This window comes from Theobroma cacao, chromosome 8 (genome assembly GCF_000208745.1).
Source record: "Theobroma cacao cultivar B97-61/B2 chromosome 8, Criollo_cocoa_genome_V2, whole genome shotgun sequence".
In the NCBI taxonomy this organism is placed as follows: Eukaryota; Viridiplantae; Streptophyta; class Magnoliopsida; order Malvales; family Malvaceae; genus Theobroma; species Theobroma cacao.
In genome coordinates this window covers 18452125-18471154 of record NC_030857.1, presented here as the reverse complement: position 1 = coordinate 18471154, position 19030 = coordinate 18452125, and the positions used below count along the sequence as shown (strand labels likewise).

Genomic DNA, 19030 nt, shown 5'->3' with positions numbered 1-19030 from the left:
TTAAATAAGCAAATTAGTTCATAATATATAAATAAAACATTATCCAAGGAACTATAGTCACGAATTCAAAACACAAAAAGAGAGAAATAAACTAATGTCAAAGCTTGGTTGATTGTTAATCTCTCTCAATTGCTCTTGAATTCTTGATTGATTCGTAGCTCCAATTTCCCAAAAAAGCTACTACTGTCTCCTCTTTCTGAATGCTCTTAAAAAGACTCATGAATATGTGCAAGATGCCATACTTTCCAATTTTCTATCAAAATTTTAATTTTGGAAACTGAGGTGGTGCCACGGCTCCGTGACAAGTTTTGATAACGTCGCGATGCTCTTTTTATGGCGCCGTGGCACCATGCTCTTGGCCTCTAGTACGATGCACTCATCATGCTCAACACCACAACCCTGATTCTCTAGCATTGTGATGGTGGTCCCATCAGCACCATAGCCTTGAGTGTCTCAGCGCCGCAGCGTTAATCACCATGCTGCCTTGTTTGCAGTCTGCACTTATGTATCATCATCGGATGTGATTTTCACTTTAATTTGTTTTGAACTAGGTGAAGTGGTAAATACAAAAGTTGTATTCTATTCTCTTAGCTTTCCAATGAATAAAAAATCACATCAATTGGACTTTTGCAGCTCAAGTTGTCTTTAAATTTCTGCAGCATGTGCGAGTGGCACTATCATCATACTTATGCTATCATAACTCAATTTCACCTTGCCCATCACATATCCTGCACAAAACCATAAAAGAAATTGACATCAACTTTTCTTAAAGTAAATTAAAATAAAATAAATTCAAATTAAACTACAATAACTTAATTTAACTAATCAACGTGTAATCTAACTTAAATTAAAAAAACACCTAAAATACTAAAATTTGAACCTAAAACTCAAAGGTCTACCTACTACAGTCCCCAAAATGTGTTAAAAATAACTCTATAGAATAGAGTTATCAACATGCAAATCAAATCAATCATCTCATGAAATTGATATTGAACATATGTTATTTCATCCAAAGCTTACACTAAACTCTCTCTTCCAATTCTATTGAGGTTACCCTATCTATCTAATTGGTGATTTGGCAATCAGATGCATTAAGCACAAGATTGAAATAAACAACTTAAACACTACCAATCATAAGTAAAAAAGAGTATTAAAAATTTAAATGACATGTTGGGTTCAATTGCAATTCTAGATAAGAAATTTAATTCCTCATAACTACTAAAAACATCATCCAAAAAATTTTAACCTTCAACACAAAACAAGGAAAGTATAAAAGAACTAAAAAAGAATGAAAACTAACATTTTTGTCGAGTCTTTGATCTTCAATCTTCAAGAGTTTTTCCTCACTTTCTTGCTTGCTTGATGGCTTTTTTTCTTAAGAGAAAACCTATCTTAATTGTTGCCTTTAAGTGATCTGAAGAGGTCTTAAATAGGCCCTAAAACCTACTCAAAATAAAAGTCCATATATATCTCTATCTGAGATATCGTGTAGACGCCACTCCCCAGTGCTGAGCTTTCTATTTAGTGTTCGTGCACTCCTTATCTTCATGGTGCCAAAGTGCCCAAGGTTCTGTCTTGTCTTCTTTTCTCACTACTTCAAATTGTGACTCTATTTTTGCCTTTATTTACGTTGAACTGGGTAAAGTAGTAAGCATGAAAATTATAGCCTTGTCTCTTAGCGTTCCAATGGCTCAGTAATCATGTTAATTGAACTTCTAAAATGAGAGTAATACTCAAAATATTAAAACATATGTAGGAGAAACATAAGCCTTTTATGCACTCTTCTTTAACAATTTAAGCCCTTTTCATTTTCACACCTACAAAAGCAACAAACTAACTCAATAATGACTAAACTAAAAGCAAATTATCATCAAAATAAAATAAAACAACTTAAATAAAATCAAGCCAACAAGATTTACTAAACTAAGATAAATAAATATGAATACCTAATTTCTAAACTAAATCTCAAGAACTTAGCTAATTTAGTACTCAAAATGTTACAAATAACTTTATAACATAGAGTTATCACTATTTGTGAAATCTCACCTTGAGTAAGATTATAAGTTAGGAGATCCTTAGGTGAGCATATAGATTGCATGTTTTGAACATCAAACTTAGATCGAACCTTTGAAAGAATTATTGACACTTTTTGTTGCTAGTCACTTTTGAAGCAAAAAATTTTCTAAGTCTGGAAGGGGTCAAAATATGTGATTTTTATATAATAATCGTTTGGAAATAAAAAATGACAGTAATGATTCCTTTGGTTTTTAGATGATCAAAAATGAATTTTTCTTAATTTTTAGAGCATGTTTGCTAGGTTAAATGGGAACCGTAAATTTAATTTCAATCAAACTTTTTCCATTTTGTTCTCAAAAGCAAAATTTAGATTTTTATTCTTTTGGATTTTGATTTTTTTGATATTTTTATTGAATCCAAAAGGGGGTTGTTTACTTATTTACATTAAATATCTTAAGGAAATGGAAAGTAAAAAGCAAAGAGGACATTTACTTAAGTGGTATTTAATGTAAATAAGCTTGGCAGGTTTTATAGGCAATCTGTCTCAAAAAATTGCATTCTGTCTCAAATGTATCGATACATTTAGCCCAAAAAGGGTTTCTGATGAATATGTATCGATATATGTTCATAATGTATCGATACATTTTCCTCATAACCAAATGTATTGATATATGGGCCAATGTATCGATACATTTCGTTGATTTTAGAAAAATAAAAGGGGTAAAAACGTATTTTCACACCTTAGCTTATAAATATATCACTTTTTCAAGGGATGGCAACCCTTAGCCGCATTTGCAAGGTAAAACATCTATTCTTAAGCTCTTTCAATATATTTTTAACCCAAAATTCTATTTTTAAGATTCTAAATTTGGGTTTTTATGGAAAAAGATGACATTTTTAGCTTTTAAATCTTTGGCTTCGGATTTTCATAACTTAAATAGTTGTGTTATTGCACAAACTTTCTACTGGTGATTTACGTTTAAAAGTTTTATGATTTACTTAAGCATCTAAGCTCATTTAAGGTAAGGATGGAAGATTTATGGGTTTCTAAGAATGGGTTTTAGCTAGAAAATTAGTTTAGCCAAAGTCAAGTATTTTCAAAAGTACCTAGAATGATGATTATGAAATTCTTACTCTACGAAATGATTATGATGATTGTTGTATGATAGGAATACTAGAAAACTCCACGGATAATGCCAAAAAGGAGTTGTGATTGGAGTTAGGAATCGACTTTCCAATTAGGTGAGTGGATACACTATTTTCAAATTATTTTGATATGTAAAGCTAGCATGATTTCGATGAAAAGGATTGTTTATGTATGTTGAAACTATATCTCTAAATTGGTTATCAAAAGATTTGAGATTTTAGAATGAAAATGATTTTCTAAGAATATAAATTGATAATGATTGTGATGTGATTTACTCAATGGTTTTTAAAATGTTTACGAATCTACTATCTATGTAAATACTCTACTATGTATTAGTTTTCAACAAAGGGGGACAAGCACCTTATGTTTGAAGTCCACTTGATTACTCTGGTCTTCAAACTAGTGTGGGTACGAATTATTATATGCTTAATTATAGATGCTATGATGTGTATGTTTGGTATGATGAATGCCATAAAATTATATATATGACGTAAATTCCATATACTATATGAGATGATCAAGTATGCATGATGTATACTATAGGATGGTGTATATGATGTAAATTTCACATACTATATGAGGCGATTAAGTATGCATGATTAATGCAATGAGAATATGTAGATGATGTATATTCCATATACTACATGAGATGATAACGTATGCATGATTAATGCTATGAGAACATATATATGATGTATATTTCGTATACTACATGAGATGATTGAGCAAGCATAAATCCCATGAGATTATGTATATAATGTAAATTCCCTATACCTTATGAGATGAGTAAGCATGTATGTGAAGGACAATCTACATACCACATGCTATGAGTATGAGAACTCAAAGAGTGTGATTGATACCACTTTCACGGGGTGCAAGTGACAACTTCACTCTTATAATGCATCATAAAGTGCCCAAAGGAAATGGAGATATACGTTGTTAGCCAAAGGTACAATGGGGATGTACATTGCCAGCCCAAGGTTGATGGGAGTCAAACCATCATAATTTATGAGTTTTAATGTTAATGAAATGATTATGGTTGTTATGTTTATGGTATGTTGTATGTTGAGTTCATTGAGTAATGTTTATGGTTTATACCTTATGATGGCATGAGAATGTGCATAGTAAGAAGAATTGAGCCCTAAAAATGGTTCCCTAGATGTAAAAGGACTTAAGGAATAGCAAAAATGTTGAGATTGTTTAGAAACTTGGTCTCTGTGTTCAAGGTATCGATACATATGGAGCATGAATCAATACATTCTAAATAGATTTCCATAAGAGGCTTTCTGTGTGAAATGTATCAATACATTTTACCAATGTATCGATAGATGCTTGAAAGTATCGATACATTCAATAATGTATCGATAGATATGGTATAGAAAAGAATGTTTGAGTGAATCTGATGAGGATGTTAAAGGTAAAGGATTTTTATAGGTTTATATAAGTTTGTTTGCAAACAAAAGGTATTTAAATGAGTTTAAATGACATGTATAATGAATTTTTTGATTTGGAAGTTAGGAATGGCATGAGTTATAAATGCATGATTACGAAATACTCTTATCCTCTAGCTTGTCCCCTTCTTGTATCCACTCACAGAGTCTTTGTGACTCACACGTTATTTTTTTCATTTATTTTGTTGCAGGTCAATGATAGCATCTGATAGCAGCTAGTATCATGGATACCAGTATCCAGTCTTCATTCCTTGGTAAGTGTCTAGCAGCCACTCGATGTCTAGAGGGTCGGTCACGTTTCGTTAATGAGTCGATCTTTACTTTATGTTATGTTTACAGACTATGAACATGTTTCTGTTGATATCGCCAATGTTTGGGCACTTTATGTAAATAATATTATGTATGAGATCATGATGATGGCTCGAGAGCCTATATGGACACCTGACGGTGTTGATGATGTTTAATGTTTATATTATTATGCACTATAATAGTGGCACTTGTTAATGCACATATAGGTGTATTCAGTTGAGCTTACACAATTAAGTTGAGAATTTCCTTTATTGTGTACTAAGTTTTAAGAATGTATGTATTACGATTATGTATGTTAATGGATGTGATATGATGCTTTCGCATGAGATGATGAATTTTTGATAATGTTATGATAGGAGGCTTGCTTGGGCCTAACGGGTTACGCTCGTTTAGGTTCATACGCCGGTCACAATCTTTCCCAAAAATGGGATGTGACACTATCACTTTTTTGCAACAAAAATATGAGAAACTAATGTGTGAGTCACAAAGATTCCTTGTGTGGATGCAAGAAGGGGACAAGTCAAGGGTTATAGCTTTGCACTGATATAACTTTCAAATAACTATGCATGTATGAGCTTTCAAATCCACATTTGTCAACTTTACAAATAAATATAATTCAAACATTTGAACTCATAGTGAAACCTTTTAAATAAAATATTTAATCATTAAGATATTGAAAATAAATTTACATTAAACCTTTAAATGTCTTTCAAAACCTTTTGAAGTCATTTATATCTTTGGAATAAATATTGCATGTAAATCCATTTTGAACATATCAAAAGGACTACCTTACCCATCCATCATTTCGTTTGATTGGTATCGAGACATTCTTCTATGGCTTGATACCTCAACCATATAAATTACTATTTTGACTTTTATCTATTTTATTTGACTATCTCTACTTAAGATCAATCTTATGTCTTAACTTCCATTCATTATTTACTCAGAAACCTCATTCTAAGTATTTCTAGCATAACACACATTAGAATAGATAAGCATTTTACACATTGGTCAAGTCAACAAACGAGCTAAACTCTAGCTAATGATTATGAAAATGTCCATATCTTGTTGGACATATATTGGTAATGGTATGTCCCCCATTATCCATAAGACTGATAATGGTGTAGTTTCTATTATCCTAAGCATACGTTGCACATGTGGGAATGGAATCACTGCCTCACTCCTGTTCTCATAAATATATGGTAATGGTATAGCCCCCATTAACTTAGGTAACCTTTCATCTTAGATCAGTCTATCAATCGTACTCATCATGTAATTCATCATTGTCTTTCAACATTTGTCATGTGTATGGCATCTTAAACATGTACTTATACTTATGTCATATAGCATGTGGATGCATCATCACATACATTTCACACATAGCACACATCATGTGCTCATTCTTATCTCATATATTGTGTGGAAACAACATCACATATATAGCAACATAGCATACATCATATGCTTATCCGTATCTCATTTAGTATGTGGAAATAACATCACATACATAGCAACCTAGCATTTTCCATACAATTTATGCTTTTTTCATCGAAGAGATGGTTTCGTTCAAAACAATTGGAAGGACTTGTCTCCCATTGTTGAAAACTATTACACACACACACACACACACACACACACACACACACACACATATATATATATATATATATATATATATATATATATATATATTANACACACACACACACACACACACACACACACACACTATATATATATATATATATATATATATATATATATATATATAATTTTTAAAGCATGGTTTCAATCACAAACATATTTCCACCTTTAAAACTAGTAATAGATATCATGCCAATCAAGTAACTCATCAAATCATGCTTTTGGCTTTACATACAAAAATACTTTTGAAAGCGATGTATCCACTCACCTTGATAAAAGTGTGCTTCTAAGCCTTGTTTCGTCAGATCTTGTTCGTTCTACGGTACTCGGGCTCAACAACTCCTATCACAATAATTTCTAACATAAGTTTCCTAATTATTCTGGCAAACCCATTTTTTAAACTAGTCGAGTTACCAAATATTCTTCATTTAAATTCAAATAAGTTTCTAAACATTAAACCAATGCCATATATCAATCAACCTTGAATATCCTTACCCCCACAACCTTTTTGGAAGAGCAAAAACTCAAAAATCCTTAACATAATGAAGGATTAATTTGTTAAAATTTATGGAAATGAAGAGTTAAGTTAATAATATGAGATTCAAACTCAAAAATGCTAAATCTGTCATGACCTCGTACTCCCCTCTAGCCCGTGACAACCGTCGCGATGTCCCGATCGACACTCATTATTCGGAATGTTAATCGGAACCTTGCAAGGCTTTAATATCAGTTTCTCATTTCCCCTGTTAGTAATCATTGCCAAATATCATGTTCTAAAAGATTTTAAGTTATTTTCAACTTAAATCAATAAAAAAATGATTTTTGTCTCACAGGGGCATTTTGGTCATTTTTTTCTAAAAATTTTGAAACCAGCTAAAAATGTAGTATGCGAGTATAAAACGCATAATTCATAATCAAAAATAAGTTTAAACGTCTAAAACCTTTAGTTAAAATGAAATTATGACTATTTGAATATAATAAAAATATTCAATAAAATATTCTATTTTCTTATAAAACAATATTTATAGAGTTACCGGTAAATAATTTTTCTAGTGTAAAAGTTAAATAAATTCATACATACTGTAATACAGATAACCAAAGTATAAAATTTAATTTACAGTGACACGTAAGCCAACGAATGACCAAAAGTATCAAAAGTGGTAAACCTACAGTTTTTGAGGATGCAAGTCCAACTGTAGCCCTCAATAAAGTGAGCTATCTACCAACTATCTTGAGCCTGAAATGGGTGGAAAGGATGGTGGTGAGATTATATAATCTCAGTGAGTAAACAAATATCATCTAAAATATCTAAAGCTGAGTAAATGGAGACAAATAAAATGGATTAGCATAAAAATGATTCATAGCATTTCGAACTCATTTTAATAAGATAAAATAGATTCATTTCACCCAAATAAACAACGAGGCTTATGATTTTCTGAAAAGTTTGGCTCGTACCAAAATTATTATTATACTCAGTTATCAGGGATACCTAGGCCAAGGGCTATCTCAACCGAGTTCGCCAAGGTTGTTAAAAAGTCATGTACGCATAAATCATGTTTTTATTTTGAAAACATAGCCGTTCCTTGGCGTTGGCTGAGTTCACCCTCACGTGGTGGTTTGGCTTGAAGTGAACTCTAAAATGTTAACCTCAAGAGTTATCCATCCGCGCTTCTCATACTGAGGTAAGAATATAACAGGGTTACCGTGCCCCTCTATTAGGCTGGTCCACGAAACCAGTCCACTGCTTTGACCAATTTATAACCCACCAATTCAATAAAATTCAACAGTATGATATGGCAATTATTTTATTTTACAGCCTCTTAAGGCAAATCAACAGTTCATACATTTTTCATACATTTATCAATTCAACCATTCATGCCAATATTATCATAAGCCATTCAATTCAAACCATGATTTATAATACCTCAATTAGTCTCCAATTACTCCATTTTCCAAAACCATCATTCAATTTCAAGACAATTTTATAAAATCATTTCATTTATTCACATTTTGCTTTTAAAACATAAAGATTTACCATTTAAACTCATTTTCCATAAAATCACAAAAACGAATTAAAATTCACTTCAGATAATCAAGATGATGATAAGGTTACTCATTGTAATGGAAATCGAATTTTGAGTACTCCGATTCTTGATCCTCGGGTATTATCTCTTTATTTTTGCCAGAATGCTCACCACCTAGACATAATGCACAATAAGCCATTTACTACATTTGTGCTAAATTGTTAAAAAACCAATTCAGGCTCTATACTAATGCATGAAATGGGATGTAAATTGTTCAGATTATCGTCTAAACATGGTGTTTTACACAAATTCAATTATGTACCTAAATAAAATGGTATTGGCCTTATTTAATCTATCACTCAATTAATTGGCCAATACGTCCAATTCAACTCCAAATAATTTCATTTTTCTCCCAATACTTCAAATCACGAAACAAAAGTCAAATGACATAAAATTTAGCAAACCATCCTCACATTTCTTCTTGAGAATTTCGGCTATGGTGAGTGCATCAACACTATGATTTTTCCTACTTCATTTTCTCACCATAATTCATCATTTCGTAACCAATTCACTTGAAATAAAATCAAGTCCACCATCAACACACCATAGGAAAGATTCGACCAATGGAGGTTCTTGAGGGGTATACGGTTTTTCATGCTAAACATTACCATTTTCGGTTTCAACCACCACAATTCATTAAATTCTAACTAAATAACATAAGACATCACAAGATTCATCTTCAATATTGTCTTTATAAAATTCGGCCAATGAAGAATCCATGAAGAATATGTGATTTTTCTTACTTGTTTTCCTTCCAAACATGATAAATCAACTATAAACACTAAAATATCTCAAAATCTAACCAAATAAATCATCAAATTTTTTCTCTCTAAATTCGGTCAGCCATGAATCCTTCATGATATCTTGTGATTCAACCATGAAAAATGCAAAAGAATGCATAGAAAAGATAAATCACAAGTTAGAATTGAAAAATCTTACCTTTTGTCACTTGATTCTTTGAAATTTTGTGAATTTCTCTTGAATTTCTTAGCTAGGTTTTTGTTCTTCTTCTTTTCTTCCCTTTTCTTCCTTTGGCCGGCCAAGAGAAATGAGTTGGGAGGGTTATGGGCTGATTTTTAAAGCCAAATAATAAATGGATGAAAATTTAACACATGTCACCATTCCATTGGTCCATGTGTCATACTTACCCATTAAGCAATCTCTCTCCACCACTTAAATTTCCTCAATTATCCACGATAATATTGGGTAAAATTCATGTGCTGGACAAGTGTTGGGTGGTGTAAAATTACAATTTTGCCCTTAGGGTGGCAAAATGACTATTTTGCCCTTATGCTCGGAAAAATGTCTAAATTAAAATTTTTCACTTCTCAAACTCAAATTATATTCCAAATGATCAATCTTAGTCAAAAATTTCATCCAACACTCACATCTTAACCTTAGGTAGCAAAATGACCATTTTACCCCTAGGTCATGAAAATTCCAATTTGACTCCAAATCGGTTCTCGAACTTCAAATCACTATTTTAAGTCATTCTAGGGTTTTAAAATTCTCAATTTCATTTTAAAATCTCTATTTGGACTAGTTCGAGGCTTAATTCAACTTAATTGTACCATTTGGTACAATACCGTCCTTTAACGATTTTCGAGGTACCCAAGTAAGCAAACATGCATTCTTATATAAGAATGACATAATAAACATATTGTAGAGCCGGGCTTGACAAAATCTTACCTTAGATTCAAGTTTAGGAGGTTGGATCCTTGTCAGATGGGGTTTATGAGGGTTAAGAGTGGGTTTTGAGGTTGTTGAAGGCTGAAAAAGGTTAAAAAAAATGAGAAATAAGAAAATGGGCTTGAGTTAGGGTGTATATTTTTAGGTTTTGCGAAACCCCCAAGTCGAGTAGGAGAATAATTGAGAAATCCTTAGGTAAACATATAGATTTCATCTATTGAAACATCAACTAAGTTTTTAACATTTCAAAAATTCATGTTTTGATGTTTTATGATGATGTGCATAGGTGGACGTAAAAAGGAGTCTAATTGGACAAGTTTTTCAGCTTAGTTTTTTCATACTAGAGCAAATCTATCGATACATGATTCAAATGTATCAATAGATTTTACCCAAAAGCAAATTTGTCACAACTCGTCTTGACTATGATTGACAAAAAAGCTTAGCAAGCAAGCCTACTTGACCCAAGCAAGCCTACTTGACCCAAGCAAGCCTACTTGACCCAAGCAAGCCTCTAATACCAAATCATATAAATATCCAAATATAACATTTGAGAGAAAACTTTATCTCATTTAAATATGCATGTTTGTACAATTGTGCTCAGAGTATATGTATGTGTCCTTTGTAAGTCTAGAACATTTTTACAAAACACATATTTATGTGTAAAACCATCCAAAACAAAAGAAATTTGCAAATTCATATACTAACATATAGTTTCCCAACCAATGGCCAAGTATAAACATTTATCAAAGTTCTAACTAAAGAAAAAAAATATGACTTGAACTCAGACTCAGCAGAGTGACTTGACCAAAGATGTGTAACCTCTAAGGGATGCCTTGATGTTCACCTACCAAATGCTAGCCAAGAGAAGACTCACTTATTAAGCCAACCAAAGATATATGGATTTGACAACTAAAATATATATTTTGTTGGGTGAGATATAAAATCCAAATGAGCAAATATGGGAGGGGGAACAAGCAAAATGGATGAGTGTTTAAAAAATATTTTTATACAAAGCATGCCACTTTCCAATTCGTATCCAAGATTTGGTCAAATGCATTTAAAAAAGAGAATTTAAAATCATTTTTAAATGCCATAAATCATGCCCAAAGTACCCAAGAATCTTAGTCTAAGGATGCAATGTATTTCCACTATCCAAGTGTACTATTCTACTAGGATCGACCTCTCCTTGAAATGGGGTCGATGCTTTAACAAATAGAACACTTCTTGAATGTTTTGTTGGCTCGGGGCCTATGATACTTGGGGGTCGATCCTAACTTTTCCAGAATTGAGAATTCGAGTTTAAAATCTTCCAATTTCACCTCTATTTCCTTGCAATTAATTTCCCTTTCAAATCAAACATTTTTAAGGTTCCAATCATCAATATTTCCACATTTGATGACATATTCTCACCAAAAATTCCAATCAAATCAATTTCTTAATCAAACATTCCAACATACATTAAGACCAAATAGCTTAAATGTAAGAAGGGGTGCATTGCAAAATAAGAATAATATATGAATAAAAATAATTCACATATGATCATGCATCAATCCAATTATCCATTAGTAATAGGGCACGTGTTTGTTTGTGCTAGGATCCATGGTCCAAATCTTAAAAGGCGCTACAACACCTACCAAATCCAAAAATGTTAAGGCATCTAAATATTTTTGAAGATGCTAAGGCATCTAGTATTTTAAAAGATGCTAAGGCATTTAGTATTTTAAAAGATGCTAAGCATCTAAGTATTTCAAAAGATGCTAAGGCATCTAAATATTTCAAAAGATGTTAAAGCATCTAAATATTTTAGAAAATGCTAAGGTGTGAAACCCCAAATTTTGCATATTATAGTAATTTGGTGAAAACTTGAATTTTGATGAATTATATGTTGCTGATGATTATATTATGGATGAATGATGGTTGAAGGAATGGTTGAAAAAGGAAGCCAAAAGAATGTATTTTAGCAAGTTTGAACTTGGAAGATCGACCCTTAATGGTTACAAGTTGATCCTATGGTAGAAAACATGAAAATCTTGAAGAATTGAGAAACCTCAATCAACCTTATAACTTCACCAGTTGATCCTAAGGTAGATCACTTGAAAATCTTGAGATTTGAGAAGTCCCAATCGACCCTATAACACCTGTAGTCGACCCTAGCCTTCATTTTTCATTTTCTCAACCTCTAACTCATCCCAAAAACCACCAAACCATCCTCTAACCTTTCAAAACCCCATCAGACAAGCATTCAATCTTCCAAACTCAAGTCCAAGGTAAGATTTATTATTTTTTGGTCTTAATCACAATGTTTCAACCTAACTTAAGGGTTTTGTAAATTTCAACTCATTTAATCAAAATTTAAGCTAGGATTTTGGAGGTTTTTGTTTTTCAACGAGGCTATGGAGGTAAGAAGGATTAAGGTTTCATTATATATAATTTCAGTCTGAAGTATTTGTTGTTGATTTTATCACGTAAGTATACGTATTTGTGAAATCCCACTTTGAGTAAGAGGATAAGTTAGGAAATCCATACGTGAGCATATAAATTATATATTTTGAATATCAAACTTAGTTTTAACCTTCAAAAGAATTCATTAACACTTTTGGTTGTCTATCAATTTTGAAGTAGAAAATTTTCTAAGTTTGGAATGGATCAAAATATGTGACTTTTATAGAATAATCTTTTGGAAATAAAAAATGAAAACAATGATTTTCTTTATTTTTAAATGACCAAATATAATTTTTTCATAATTTTGGGAGTACATTTGCTATGGTAAATGAGAGCCACAAATTTAATTTTAGATAAACTTTTTCGATTTTGTTCTTGAAACCAAAATTTATATTTTGATTCTTTTAGACTTTGATTTTGTTAATATTTTTATTGAACCTAAATGGAGGGGTGTTTGCATATTTATATTAAATATCTTAAGTAAATGGTGAGGAAAAAGGAAATAAGTAAAAAGGAAGACCTTTACTTAAATGGTATTTAATGTAAATAAGTTGGGTAAGTTTTTCTAGGCAGTTTGTCTCATAAACTGTATTCTGTCTCAAATTTATCAATATATATTCATGATATATCGATACATTTAGCCTAGAAAGGGTTTCTGTTGAACATGTGTTGATACATATTCATAATATATTGATCCAACTTTTTCAGAACCAAAAACAATGATGCATTGCTAAACATATCGATAAATTTTGTCGATTTTTGAAAAAATTAAAATGATAAAAGGGTATTTTCACATCCTATAGTATAAATATGACCCCTACTTTGAGGGTTTTTCATTCTAAGCTGCCCTTCATCAGTTTTTTAGTAGCTCTAAGTTCTCTCAAATCCATTTTCATCCCAAATCATTATTTTGGAATATTGGAAGCTTAGTTTTGATTTTTTCAAACAAAGGTGACATATTTCAACTTTAAAATCTTGATTTATGAAATTTCCATCACTAAAAATATTATTTTTATTCCCAAATTCTTCTGTCAAATCTTTAAGCATGAGATGTTATGATTTTTCTTAGCATCGTAGCTCACCTAAGGTAAAGATGAAGGATTATGGGTTTCTAAGCATTTATTTGGTTGAGTAGCAGTGAGTTATTTATGTATGTTGAAATGATATCTTAAATGGTTTATCAAAGGATTTGAGTTTCAAGAATGACAATGATTTTCTAAGAAAATAAATTATTAGTGATTGTGATATGATTGACACAATGGTTTTCAAAATGTTTACAAATTTACTATGTATGTAAATATTCTACTATGTAGTAGTTTTCAAGAAATGGGGACAAGCACCTTATGTTTGAAGTCTATTCGATTACTTTGGTCTTTGAACTAGTGTGGATACGGGGATATTGTATGCTTATTTATAAATGCTATAATGTGCATATTTGGTATGATAAATGCCATAAGATTGTGTATATGATGTAAATTCCGTATACCATATGAGATGATTAAGTATGCATGATAAATGCCATAAGATTGTGTATATGATGCAAATTTCATATACCATATGAGGTGATTAAGTATGCATGATGAATGCCATGAGAATGTGTGCATCATGTAGATTCCATATATTATATGAGACGATTAAGCATGTACGATTGATGTTATATGCTAATATGTACGTATTTTCCACATACCAAGCTATATGAGTATGACTACTTATTTTGAGTGAGGTATAATTCTACTTTCGGGGTGTAGTGATGACTCCACTCTCATGATGCATTATAAATGCCCAAGGTGCAATGGGGATTGTGCATTGCCAGCCCAAGGTGTAATGTGGTTCGTGTATTACCAGCCCAAGGTTGATGGGGGTCAAACCATCAGAATGTATGAATTAACGATTTATGGTTGATAGAGTTATTTTGACACATTTTTGGGACCTAAGTAGCTAGATTTGTGAGATTTAAGGTTCAAATTTTAGTATATTAGGTGTTTTTCTAGTTTAAGTTTGATTACATGTTGAGTAGTTAATTTAAATTATTTTAGTTTAATTTTATGTTATTTTTTAAAAATTAATTTAAGAGTAGTTATTGTTGATTTCTCTTATTGCTTTTGTATGAAATTTGATGAAAAAAGCTCATTTGATGAAAATCAGTGCAAGTATGGTGATAGCTTCATTTGTATATATTTCAGTATTGTTCCCATATCTCTCTATACAAAACACCAAATGAGGTGATTTTTGGACCACTATAATGTTGAGAGGAAAGGCTACAATGTTTATGTTTACCACTTCACCCACTTCTGATCAGATCATGGTCAAAACATTTGTCTAAGTCAGAGCACTATAGTAGTATGCGTGGACTGAACATGACACAGTATTTCAAGGATATCTTTCATTCCAAAAGTCCAATTGACTTGATTTCTAAACCATTGGAAATATAAGAAAATGGGCTAGAACTTTTATGTGTACTAATTTGCCTATTTTGAATCAGATCAAGACGAAAATCATGTTTGAAATTGATAGAATGTAGCATCACTGGAGAACAATGGCAGCGGCACTGAGCTAGAATGGTGCACCATACATTTTTTTGAGGCTAAAGCACTGTGGTGCCAAGAAATCATGGCTACGATGTTATTGTAGCAAAAATTCAGCACCATGGAACCAAAAAATCCTGGCCATAGCACTAGGTGATTTTCCAAAAATTAAAATTTGACAGGATTTTGAAAATTAGGTTACTTGGAGCCTATTTAAGGGACCTTTTTTAGAGGTTTTAAGGGGGAGGCAGCAAGCAACTACTCTGGAGAAAAGAAGCCAAGAACTAAGCAAGAAAACAAGAGAATTTGAGAGAGAATTGAGGTTGCAAAGCTTCTATAATTAGTTTCTTTCTCTACTTTTGTGTTTCTTTTCTTTTCTTTGACTTAGATTCATGGCTAAATTTCTTTGGATGTTGTTTTTATTAGTTATTATGAGCTAAATTATCTTTCTAGGATTGTTGTGGATTTCAACATATAATCTGAATTTTTGTTTCTTTTTTATTTACTATGAATGGGTATAATTTTGCTTATTCAAATCTGTTCTTAATGTTTTTGATTACTTGGCCAACAATTAATTGATTTGTGAATCTAATTGAGACTTGATAGGGAGATTTTAGATTGGACTAAGGTTTGAATAATGTATGTTCACGTCATTTAGGTGATCTGATTCGTGATTCGGGTAGAGATAGGCCAATTGCCATTCATAGTCAAATTAAAACACTAGCTTAATGAAACTTATTTAATTGATTACGATAGACATATAGTGATCCCATTAAGTTAGGTATTTGTGCAAGCATCTCGACAGAGACTTGTACATAGCTTTGGATTTTAGGTTACTAAAACCACCCATGAATGTAAATAATAAGAGAAACTTGTATCAAGTGAAGTGTTAAATGAACCCATAATCCTAGGTTTTAGTCTATTACCTTTTCCAAGTAATATTAATTTATGTTATTTAATTTAGTGCTTGTTTTAATTTTGTTTTAATTAATTTTTTGAAAATTTTAGTTACTTAAATAAGATTAATTTTTCATAAATTTTCGTACTTAGTAAAGATTTAGGAACAAATCTCCATGGGAACGATACTTTACTTCATCACTATATTACTTGTTTGATAAGTATACTTGCGTGTGCAAAATCGACAACATAATGTTGTTAGAAATGTTTGTATGTTATGTTAATTGAGTATTGATTATGATGCAAATCTACTATGACATGAATGTTGGCTTGGTTAGACAGTAATTAGCATTATTAGTCTTAAGAGGTAAAAGGACTTACAATTAGCATAAATGGAGAATTTTGTTTAAAATCTAGGTTCTGAGTTCAAAGTATCGATACATTTGGAGTATGTATCGATATATTTTAAATAGAATGCTTTAGGGGGCTTTTTGTGTGAAATATATTGATACATTTCATTAAAGTATCGATAGATTTTTAAAAGCTATTGATACATTGAAGAATGTATCTATAGATTCTTTGTAAAAAAGGTCATTTGAGCAAATTTGATGAGAATTTCAAAGTTAAATGGTTTCCAAAGATTTATACAAAGTGTTTTCCTTGTGATACTGCATGAATGATGATGATCTACTATGTTTCATGATTATTATAGTAATGAGGAAAGATTTATGGCTCATACATGTTTAATATTGCATGTTTATGAAATACTCTTATCCCCTGGCTTGTCCACTTCCTCGTATCCACTCACGAAGTCTTTATGACTCACATTTTATTTTTCTTATTTATTTTTATTTCAGATTAGTGATAGTACTCTCTTGCTAGCAGGCAATGTCATGAAGACATGATCCGTTCATTCTAAGTGCCTTTATATCTCCAAGGCATCATTTGGTCAAATACTGTTAGGTTATCATTCGCTTAGGGTAATCTGTTCCTAGGGTTCATCATAGCCTCTAGGAGTCCTAATCTAGGCTTATCCAACACAGGCAACTTATGTGGCTTACACTAAAGAGCACAATCACACACAATTCCACATTTTTACTCTATAGCCTAAGCACTACATCTAGACAAACACGTACATATTCACATATATAATCTATTCTAGTAACATGGCAGAACCTTTAACAGGTGTCATGCATCACATGCATTTAAAATTAGTGATAAATTGGAGGTGCTTCCACCGCCAAGCTCAACTTTAGTCTCCGATCATCCTCTAGCTCGCCAAAGAGTCAATTTACTTCGTTTCCACCTTAGAACATATCAAAACATCGAATTATTAATTCAATCTGGGCTTTCCACAAATGCCAGCTTTCTAAAATAATCAAATCCTTAACAATCCAACATATAAGCTCAAATTCTTCTTTAATAAGCTAAACTTATGCCTTAGAAGCTAGATTGTATGAATCTTAGCTCCAAATTCCAACCAAATCGGGAGAAATTAGTTTTCTTAGAATCTAATCGATTAAATTAAAAAATAATCGATAAAAACATTTAATCTTACCTCAATAACGTTTTCCCAAGTTCATATTAGCTTTAAATCACTCGAAAAATCTATTTGGGGCTTAGGGTTTTCGAAGGTTAAAGAGAAGAAGAGTTAGGGTTTTGTTTAAAATGGGGTGAACAGCTCGAAAGCTTGTTTTTTTTTTTTTTGCTTTCCTTTAGTGAGGTATCGATACATTTGCTCTTATTTTGACTAAATCTATTGATACATTACCATATGCATCAATAAATTTCAAGCAAAATAGCTCACTACTTAACATGTATCCATACATGAAGGGAATGTATCAATACATTTTCCCTTTGGTGCTCTTTGCCTCAAATGTATCGAATCATTTGGATAATGTATCGATACATGTTCATCTTTGGCCAAATCTATCGATACATTCTTGAATGTATTGATAGAAAATCTCTTTGAGGCCTTTATTATTTTTTCTGCCAAGAATGTATCGATATGTTTTTCCCTGTAGGTAGATTTTCTCTCTTCCAAACTTAACACCCTAAAATCATTTCCTATTGATATCACACTTCAAACAATTCATATAAGCTCAAACCCGAAAACATATATCTTCGAATATGTCCTCAAATTCAAATCAAGGCCTCAAACCATAGGATTTGTCACATAATTCCATAAAATTTGCCTAAGTGTCAATATACACACGTTCATACTCTTGGCAAATGTAACATATCATCAAAGTTCCCAAGGCATAATATATCTCATAAATCATTCTTAATTAACTTAATTTACACCAAGAATTGGGGGTGTTACAATTCCACCTTTAGTTGTAACTGTTGGACTATGAATTATTTTGCTACCTATTGAATCTTCCATCAAATTACATTGAATGGTAATAGGCTAGACAACAATCGCTTAAATGCCCATATCCACAAAGCTCACATGTCACAAAAGGTCTTTGAAAAACATTAACACCCCAAGTGTCAATTCTTTGAGACAAAGCATCTACTTTGGTGGTCAAAGCACTGATAGCCAATCATAATCACTAGCAACCCTTCTAGGCATAAACTGTTCAAATGCCCATTGATAGTTATAATAATTCATTATCTCAACTAAAAGTACCCGAAAAACAAAGAAAGAAAAACTGGAATTAAGATTAATTTGTGAATATTAATATTGGCAAAATAAATAGGAAAACAAATCCTTGGCAACGACCCAAAAAACTTGTTGTTGTTGATTTCTCACATAAACTAGTAATATAGTGATAAAGAAGAATATCGTTTCCCATAGAGATTTGTTCCTAAATCTTTACTAAG

General features: G+C 31.7%; 1 long non-coding RNA gene across 2 annotated transcripts; it reads right to left on the bottom strand.

Annotated features, from left to right (window-relative positions):
* On the bottom strand, positions 1 to 7765 carry LOC108663081. 2 transcript variants are annotated; one of them, XR_001929004.1, is made up of 4 exons: positions 7738 to 7765; positions 6836 to 6909; positions 1301 to 1817; positions 1 to 728 (listed from the first exon to the last, which is right to left on the bottom strand). It is a non-coding gene; the product is annotated as an uncharacterized LOC108663081 (long non-coding RNA). The 2 variants fall into 2 exon arrangements; XR_001929003.1 differs by lacking the exon at positions 7738 to 7765 and having other exon boundaries at positions 6836 to 7188.